This window comes from Triticum dicoccoides, chromosome 5A (genome assembly GCF_002162155.2).
Source record: "Triticum dicoccoides isolate Atlit2015 ecotype Zavitan chromosome 5A, WEW_v2.0, whole genome shotgun sequence".
Classification (NCBI taxonomy): domain Eukaryota; kingdom Viridiplantae; phylum Streptophyta; class Magnoliopsida; order Poales; family Poaceae; genus Triticum; species Triticum dicoccoides.
Window position 1 is genome coordinate 511,238,559 of NC_041388.1, and position 10,454 is coordinate 511,249,012.

A 10,454-nucleotide genomic window follows, 5' to 3' on the forward strand; every position below is an offset into this window, starting at 1 on the left:
AACTTGGTCGAAAACATGCCACTTTACCGTTTTCCTTCTTTTTGTTGTTGTTGAGAAATTGCTACCAATTTCCAAATCATGTCACAAAGGGAAAGGGGCAGGATGTTGAGATCCATGGCTAAATCCAACCTGACGAGGTCAGAGACTAAGCCTGATGGCTGATGCGTGACACATTTTCCTGGAATGACCGAATGCTTTTTTTTGAACATTAGTACAGACACAAGCGTTCATATACACACGCATACACTCACCCCAATGAACGCATACACGTACATCTTACCCGTATGAGCACCTCTGAAAGACTGAGCCGGCATATCATCTTATTTACGAAGTCACCGTAGGCGCCTTGTCGTCGACAGGAACGTCTTCTCCCACTGAATGCGCATCGCTAAAAATTCTGAAATAAATCCAAAAATAAATGCGAACACCAGGATTTGAAGGAATGGCAGAGTGTTGTAACAAACTGTTGGACTTGCGTAAGTTAAAAAAAAATAGTGTTGGACTTGCGTATAGGGCAAGCTGACTGCCCGCCCCCCGCATTCTTCGTGGTTTGGTCTTCCAAGGCCAGCACCCTCTCCACCCTCTTTCTCCCCAGGCTGAATATAAGTAGCTCCTCTTCATCCTCCCCTTTCACGCCTCACCGACTCAAAACCACCACCTCGTCGATCCCACATTCCCCCTCCCCTCCCGTTTCCGCCCGCAACTCGCCCTCCCCCAACGCTCAAACGTAGGTCTCAAGCCCTCTGCCACGCTCCCGCTCTGCGCCCCTCCCGCATTCCTCGCCGGCGGCGATTCGGCCAGTGGGGGCGGGACTTCTTCGAGCGCCTGCTGATGGCTAACGGCGAGGCCGCGTCCATCCGTACCCAGGCACGGGAGGTTCTAAACCTCCACTCCGACGGCCAGCACGAGCATGCGCTGGCCCGCGCCATGGCGCTCGGCGCCGCGCACCCGAGCTCCGCGCTCGCCCTCAACCTCGTCGGCTTCCTCCACCGCCACGCCGCCCTCGTGGCGCGGAACGACAGGGGCGCCCCCGGCGGCGGCGGCGGCGACGACGACGACGACGTGTCCGCGCTGGAGGAGTACCACCGCCACGCGGCCCTCGACGCCTTCTCCGCCGCTGCGCGGCTCGCGCCCGACTGCATCATCACCAATGTTGGCCACGCCGAGGCGCTCGCTGACTGCCGTCGCTACGAGGACGCCCAGAAGGAGTTTCTCCGCATGCTCAAGACGATCGAGAAAAACGACCAAGCCGACCCGGCGCTGTACAACGTGGTGTACGACATGAGCGGGGTCTCAAGCAGGAAGGGGAGAAGGCGCGACGCCGTGAAGAGCGCCAGCCTCGCCATGAAGCGCTTCGCGGAAAGAATCAACCAAAGGATTCTGCCATTGGAAGCCGCCAAGTTGCTGGAGGCCAGCAATCTCGGCGGGCCCGCCGCCGGTGAAGCGCGAGACCGTGCAAAGCTTCTCGCCGAGACCTACCCCTACTCGCCGCGCGCCCAGCTACTCCGCGCGTACATCGAGTTGGCACCAGTCCGTGCCCTCGATCCGGCAATGGACAAGAAGCAGCTTCTGCGGCGCGCACTCACCATCGTGTCTCAAGCGGCAGAAAACTTCGACCGCTCGCTCATGGTTGCCTTGTTCCACGCCAAGCTCTTGTTCCTCCTGGATGACTTTGATGCTGCGGAGGAAGAGTGCCGCCGGGCACTTCGCATCGAGACGCCGAATGACCCCAATTGGGATGGTATACCTCCCATGGCTGCTCTTGGGGCAGATTCTGATGCCAGAGTATCTTATGTCAAGAAGCAGCTCCGCGTCTTGTTCAAGCAGATCATAGTTGTGGCTGCACTATACTGGTCCTCTATGAAGAATGCATTGCAGGGCCAGCACGTCGTATCTGTGACGGTTGACACGCTGCATGCGCACTATGATGGAATCGACAAGTCGGCAGCAAAGACCATATCTGATGCAAGGCGGTTTCTCAAGAATCAAGAGTCATGGAGTTTCCGGATTTGCCTCAATTCCCGTTGCCATGGCAAGAAGTTCCTGAACACCAGTTCGCTCTGGCAACACATGTGCAGCAAGCACCGAGATGAGCTCTGGGGGAATCTGCAGTCAGTTATAGATCCAGAATATTGTGAAAATGCATCACAGGGTGATCACTTGGTAGATGATATAACGTTCAGCCACCAGCCTGACACCTTCCTTTTACCAAGGGTGCATAATATGTTTGAATCCTTGCTGCTTTCACCATCTGTTGGAATACAGGCAGAGCCCTTCGCTGAAATGCGACAAAGGAAATGCAGAGAAGGATCTGAGATCCTTGAGATCATCAGGGAGAAGCTGATGATGTTGCCTCAAGATACACTTAGCACTGAGGTCTATCACTTCTACATATGGCATGGTTTCAATTTAGCATTCTTCCTTAGTTCACTGTTCTGCTGATATTGATGTTTATCAGACTAATGATTGGCTTGCTTGTTCATTGCAGTTTCAGGAGCGCTGTTCTGGAATAGAGGAATTGTGGCTTAAGTTTCTCGAAGTTACTGTTGTGGACTATCGTGAAATCATTCTTCCCCTTGCGAGATCATACCAATGGGTCTGTTTAACATCTGCAGTGATTAGTTCTTAGAGTTATATATGCTCATTTCTTCGCTCAACTGCTCAAATCGTGTGCTAACTGATAACCACCTTTGCAGATAGAATTGAAGAAACAGATTCCTTTTTATCTAAATCATCCTGGTAGTAGGCGTATCGGATTTGCTGATGCCAACATTGATATTATATGCGGTAAAATTCCTGCTGCCCAATGAATTCGTGTTAACTCATGTCACATTGACTTTTCCAGGAGCTTCTATTCTTCTGCTGTCATAGCAAATAATTAAGTTATGTCTCAACGATCTAAACCTGGCACTGCCCTAGACTGCTTGTTTTATGCCTCCTTGATTAAGAGGAATTTCTAAGTAGTTTTATGCCTCCTTGATTCAGAGGTTTTTTACGGAGTAATATTCTATTAGAGCTTATCTGGTATGTAGGATTTGCATCCTTGGAATTAGGATGTCCTCTTTTCCTATAGGCCACTTTGCACTCAATTCCAAAGGAAAACTTCCATTCAGTCTAACCTCTTGGAAAATACTTGTTTGAACTAACAAATATGTTATTGCATGCTCTCAGTTTTACAATTATAAAATATGCTCTGTTATGTCACTAATACTTCTTATAATTTCATAACAGGAACTTCTGGCCAATCTGTCAAGGAAATGGCAAGCACCTCCAATTCTCAACAAAGTCTTAATGTTTGCAACAAGAGCAATGCTGATAAAGAATTGTCTATCTTGAGTGCAATCATAGGGGTAAGAGACACTTGCATCTGTTCATGTGGTCTTTCAACAACTTGCCTATTATTTCCTATGTATGTGTTCAGTCATTGTGCAATCTGAACAACCAGCCTATAATTTCCCGAAAATGCTAGACCTACGAAGGGGCTACCAAGAGCTTCATGACTTTCCACCCCTAACCAATAAATCTCACTTCCCTGATTTATCAAAAGATACCACTTAATCCATTACATAGGTCACGAAAGATCTCTTATGTAGGTGTAGCATTACTCATAATTTCCTATGCATGTGTGCAATCTGAGGCATTTCGGAGATAAATTTCTGTGAAATCTTGCATGGATCCTTTTTGTTGAAAATCACTGCATTGCTAAGCAATTTTACGAAATCTTCTTTTCGGAGAAAACAACCACCACTTAACCGATGTTGTACTGACTTACATGTAGACTCTTCTGTGCGGAGTTGTAGATTGCAGCACTGTTTGAAAATGTTACACCTTAATCACCATTGCATATATTTGCAAGACAGTTTCAAAAAAATTAATTAATGATTAGATTACACCGTGAAAGCAGAGTCTATAATCCAGTTCGGTGCTGATGCTACCTTCGGTTTATTTTATTTGCATGTGTTCATTTCTTTGTGGTTATTTCACTGATAGAGGGTTTAAACTATGATACATCATATCTGAGTTGGCCGTAGATATTTGCAAGTTTTCATAAGGTCCTATCTGTCGCATATGTTTTCCTATCTACTTCACTGATATCAAGATAGTTAGAAGACCCAACAGTAAAATTTCAGCAAGAATCAATATCTTGTGTGATCCATTTGCTAAGATTCTTTAAATTCCATCGATTGATTGAACGTTGAAGAAGTATCATAAGTAGGTAACTTAGTTGAACTCTATAACGTCTGCTGCTCCCACATGTATACTGCACTATTTTCTTCATATCTAATAGGAATGGCCTTTTCAAGTCACATGGACGATCCAGAACATTACTGTAACCTATTATATGCACACTTTCCCCCTCTTATCTTTCTCTATGTTTACTAGAGCCACTCTCCTGCTGCTTTGAGTGTAACTAAAGGACTATTGTACTTTTTTCTTTTTTGCAGCCTTCATCCTCAGATGACAGAGCTGCTGGTGAAAAAAGTGAAGATAGGTAAAAATATACAATCCTAAGATTATTATCTGGAAGGTTTACTCTTTGAATATACTATAAATGCGGAACTGCTCATCCTTTGACTGGAAATGTGATTTCTTGTGTTAAACTCCTATTTGAGTAAACATGAAATCTTTCACCCAGCTATTGGTAGGACTAGGGTTCCTACCAGGCCTCCGGCGCAGATTGTATGGGCAAGGAGGAGGGGGACGAGGGCTTGAGAGGGCGCGCCGGCGGACAGGCGCCGTCGCGGCTAGGGTTTAGAGGCAGCGGCGGCTAGGGTTCCGGCTCCTCAGGGAGCCGGGCAACAGAAGATGATAATATCTTTATTGCTTGGTTTCAACCGTGTCTTACAACTAGTATTTATAACTTTAGCCTAAGATAACTTGCCTAAAATAACTTGCCTAAGATAACTTGTGGGCCAAGCCCCTAATACTAATGCCCGATGGGCCTCTTCCTAGTATAGACCAAACCGGTCATAACATCTCTCCCCGCCTGCGCAAACAGCTCGTCCTCGAGCTGAAAGTCTGGATAGTGTTGGCGAAAATCCTCACGCTGCTCCCAAGTAGCCTCCTCCTCCGGAAGGCCCGCCCATTGAATGAGGACGAACCAGACGCCACGACGGAGCTGTGCCTGCAACACCTTTGCCGGCTCTGGAAGAATGCGACCATCGGCGGTTGGCGGAAGCGCTAGAGGAGCCGCCGGTGGCTCGCCACGAAAAGGCTTGAGCAGCCCCACATGGAAGACGTCGTGGATGCGAGCGCGGGCTGGAAGCTGAAGACGATAGGCCACCTTCCCAATGCGCTCCAAGATAGGGAAGGGCCCGGCGTAGCGAGGCCCGAGCTTGCGCTTGGCGCGCGGGTCAAGCGACTGCGTAGAGCGGTGGAGAAGACGCAGCCACACCCAGTCACCCACCGCAAACTCCGCCTCGCGATGATGATCATCGTAGTAATGCTTGGCCAGCTGCTGGGCCTGAAGGAGGCGCTGACGGACCTCAGCAAGCATCTCGTTGCGAGTGCGGATAAGGTCACCCGCAACAGCTGTCCGAGCCGTCTCCGGGTCCACCGGTAGTATAGGCGGGGGTGGTCGACCATAGACCACCTCAAACGGCGTAGCGCGCAGGGCGGAGTGATAGGAGGTGTTGTAGTAGTACTCCGCCCAAGAAAGCCAGTCCACCCAAGCGCGAGGCCGATCACCTGTCACACAACGCAAATACATGGCAATGACCTTGTTAACCACCTCGGACTGACCGTCTGTCTGAGGATGGAACGCCGTACTCAGGCGGAGCTGGACACCCGCCATCCTGAAGAGGTCGCGCCAGACATGGCCCGTGAATACAGGGTCCCGATCATTGATGATCGAAGTAGGGAACCCGTGTAGACGGACAATGCCGTCGAAGAAGGCCCGGGCCACGGACGCCGCCGTGTACGGATGGCCGAGTGCGATGAAATGGGCGTACTTGGAGAAGCGGTCGACCACCGTGAGGATGACCGACTTGCCGCCCACCTTGGGAAGGCCCTCGATGAAGTCCATGGAGATATCCGCCCAGACCTGAGACGGCACCTCTAAGGGCTGAAGTAACCCAGCCGGCCACAGGGTCTCCGTCTTGTTGCGTTGGCATGTCTGACAAGACCGAACCCAGTCACGGACCAGGGCGCGATCGCCAGGGATGTAGAAGTCGGCGCGAAGACGATGGAGGGTTTTCTGCACCCCCTCATGACCGGCCGAGTGGGCGAGCTGTAACACCTGGTGACAGAGATCATCATGCGCCGGAACAAAGATCCGGCGCCCATGGAGAAGCAGTCCGTCAGAGAAGCGCCACGGCTCCTCCAGGTCGCCGGCCGTGAGCTGCTGCCGAAGAAGGACGGCGTCGTCGGCCGTCGCAGTTGCGCGGCGGATGTCGGCGAAGAGACTGAACGTCGGCCCGGAGCGGATGCACAGGACCGCCCCGGCGGACTTGTCGACGGAGGGAGCGATGTCGGAGTCGCGACGGGACAGCGCGTCGGCCACGGTGTTAAGGCGGCCCGGCCGATACTCGACGGAGAATTCGAAGCCGAAGAGCTTGCTGATCCACTGGTGCTGTGGCACGGTCGATAGCCGTTGGTCCAGCAAGAACTTCAGGCTGTAGTGGTCCGTGCGAATGTGGAAGGACCGTCCCCACAAGTACGGCTGCCAATGACGAACGGCCTGCACAAGGCCAATGAGCTCCCGCTCGTATGCCGTCAGCTTGAGATGGCGAGGAGCGAAAGGCCGGCTGAAGAAGGCGAGGGGTCCATCGCCCTGATGAAGCACGGCGCCGAAACCAGCGCCCGAGGCGTCACAGTCCACCACGAACGGGCGGTCGAAGTCGGGCATCTGAAGGACGGGGCCCGTCGTGAGGGCCCCCTTGAGGGCCTCGAACGCCGTCGTCGCCTCGTCGTCCCAAGCGAAAGCGTCGCGGCGAAGCAACCGCGTGAGGGGCGTCGCGATGAGCCCGAACTCCCGGATAAATTTCCGGTAGTAGCCGGCGAGGCCGAGGAACCCGCAGAGAGCCCGCGGCGAGCGAGGTGTCGGCCATGCGGAGACGGCCGCCACCTTGTCGGTGTCCATAGCCACCCCGTCAGCAGAGATGACATGGCCGAGGTAGGCGACGGTAGGTGTCCCGAACGAGCACTTCGAGCGCTTAAGGTGGAGGTGGTGCGCCCGAAGCTCGTTGAAGACGATGGCGACGTGCTGGAGGTGCTCGGCCCAGGTGGCGCTGTAGATAAGAATGTCATCAAAGAAAACAAGCACAAACCGCCGTAAGTAGGGCCGGAGGACGTCGTTCATCAGGGCCTGGAAAGTCACTGGGGCGTTGGCGAGGCCGAAGGGCATCACCAAGAACTCGAAGTGGCCATGGTGGGTGTGAAACGCCGTCTTGGCGATATCGTCGGGATGCATACGCACCTGATGATAGCCCGACCGGAGATCGAGCTTGGTGAAGAAGCGCGCCCCATGAAGCTCATCCAAGAGCTCGTCGACCACCGGTATAGGGAACTTGTCCTTGAGCGTGAGCGCGTTCAGGGCGCGGTAGTCGATGCAGAAACGCCAAGTGCCGTCCGACTTGCGGACGAGCAGCACCGGGGCGGTGAAGGGTGACGTGGAGATCCGGATGATGCCCGTGGCGAGCATCAGGGCACACTGGCGCTCCAACTCATCCTTCTGTAGCTGAGGGTAGCGGTAGGGCCGAACCGCCACGTGAGGGATACCCGGCATGAGGTGAATATGATGGTCGTACACCCGGGCGGGCGGAAGACCCCATGGCTCGTCGAAGAGGTCGCTGTGCTGCTGCAGAAGGGAATCCAGCAGGGGTTGCTCAGCCTCCGAGGACGCGGCGACCAGCTGGAGATGTGGCACGGTCGGCGCGGCGCCCCCAATGCCGTCCCACCGGATGCGGTGGCCCAGCCGCCAGAACGTCATTGTGAGCGCGTCGAAGTCCCATAGGATGGGACCGAGGGTCCATAGAAAATCCACCCCGAGGATGAAGTCGAAGCAGCCAGGTCGATCCCTGCGCAGGTAATGGAGAAGTGTTCGCCACCAATGGAGATGGGAACGTCACGGGCGAGCCCATGACACCGGAGGCGATCGCCGTTCGCCACCGTGATCCGCAGGCGCTCCCCGCCCGTCGTCGGAAGGGCTAGCCGACGCATGGTCGCCTCGGGCAAGAAGTTATGGGTGGAGCCAGTATCCAGCAGTGCCACCAGCCGCTCGCCATGGATCATCACCGGCAGCAGCATGGTCCGCTCGCCACGGATGCCGGCGAGGGCGTGGAGGGAGACGACGCACGCCGTCGCCGTGGGATCCGCGGGCGTGTCCGCGGCCGCCTCGGGTGGTGGTGTCGCATTGGTCGAGTCGTCCGCCTCGGTGTAGTCGACCGTCTCCAAGTAAAAGAGGCGGGGGCAGACATGGGTCGGCGTGTAGGGCTCATCGCAGTTGAAGCAGAGTCCCTGACGGCGACGCTCCTGCTGCTCGGCCGGTGACAACCGGCGGAAAGTCCGCGTGGTGGCCGGGGGCGTGGTCATCGCGGCTGGAGGAGGCCGGCCCGGTGCTGGGGAAGTCGGCGCTGGTCGACTGGGCTGGCGGCCGCCCCGTTCGGGCTGTTGCTGCAGTGCCTGGGCCCACTGCTTGAAAGCTCGGGCGTAGTACATGGCCGTTTGGAGGTCAGGGGGATCCCGGAGCTCGACGTCCACGCGAATATGGTCCGGCAGACCGCCCACAAATAACTCGGCGCGTTGAATCCCGGAGACGCTCGGCGCGTGGCACGCCAGGGCCTGGAAGCGGTCGGCGTAGTCCTGAACCGTGGAGGTGAACTGTAAACGGCTGAGGGCCGCCAAGCGACTCCCGCGGATAGGAGGCCCGAACCGGAGAAGACAGAGCTCCCGGAAGCGCTCCCATGGTGGCATGCCGCCCTCGTCCTGCTCGAGGGCGTAGTACCAGGTCTGCGCTGCGCCGCGGAGATGATAGGACGCGAGCCAGGTACGATCCGAAGCGAGCGTCCGCTGCCCGCGAAAGAACTGCTCGCACTGGTTGAGCCAGTTGAGCGGGTCCTCCGTGCCCTCGTAGGTGGCGAAGTCCAGTTTGGCGAAGCGAGGGGGTGTCGGACCGCCGTGCCCGGGGGTTGCTGCAGTCGGCGGCAGCGAGTGTGCTGGGTCGGGGATCTCCGGGGTGTAGGTCGCCGAGCCGGAGGGTCAAACCAGAGGGAGTGCGTCGGGTGCTTCGGCGCCGTGGTATACACCGGGCCCGGAGACGAGCCGGCCGCCCACGCGGGAATTGGCAACGGTGATGGCGGAAACTGCACCTGGTGCAGGGGCCGACCCGTGGGCCTGGGCACGGGTGGTGATGTAGTCGACGGTGGCGGCGCCTGGAGGAGCTGCGGCCCTGCAGCCAGCGTCGAAGTAGCCGGCGGAGGCGCCTGGAGAAGCTGCTGGGAGGGGTCCCCCAGCGGTGCGGTGGCAGCCGGCCACGCGGCCCAAGGGTGCCCCGCGGTCGGGTAATGCTGCAGCAGCAGCGGCGGCGGGGGCGGCCCTCCGTAGGGCGACTGGAAGGTCGGGGCGGCCCACGGAAGAGGCGGCGGCCCATAGGCGGTGGTGGCGGCGCTCGGCGGCGGGTCTGGTTCCCGGCGAGGTAGAGGCTGATGCCCTTGACCGCCTGGACGAGCTCCCGAAGGGTGCCCAAGACCTCCTCGGGCGAGAGGATGGGGGGCGGCTCTACCGCGGTGGCGGTCGGCGCTGTCGGGGTGGCCGTCCCGGATGTGAGCGCCGGCATGGACGCGGACGGGGCTGGCGGCAGCGTGGGCGAGGCGGTGGTGTTTGGCAGCGGCGGCGGTGATGGAGGAAGCGACATGATCGAGCTGGTGTCTCTGGATACCAAATTGGTAGGACTAGGGTTCCTACCAGGCCTCCAGCGCAGATTGTATGGGCAAGGAGGAGGGGGGCGAGGGCTTGAGCGGGCGCGCCGGCGGACAGGCGCCGTCGCGGCTAGGGTTTAGAGGCGGCGGCGGCTAGGGTTCCGGCTCCTCAGGGAGCCGGGCAACAGAAGATGATAATATCTTTATTGCTTGGTTTCAACCGTGTCTTACAACTAGTATTTATAACTTTAGCCTAAGATAACTTGCCTAAAATAACTTGCCTAAAATAACTTGCCTAAGATAACTTGTGGGCCAAGCCCCTAATACTAATGCCCGGTGGGCCTCTTCCTAGTATAGACCAAACCGGTCATAACAGCTATTATATTCTTGGATATGTACAGATTTATTTGACTTCAATGTTGACTGATAGTAGACGGTAACAATCCTAGTGGATTCAAACTTATTACTTTTTGAGTTGTATGGTCACATACATAGATAATAAACTCTAATATCTTTTGTGATCAGTTCTCCTTCATGTGGTACTTAATTTATCATCTATCTTTCTGCATCATTTTTAGAATAGCAAAGCTACTAGAT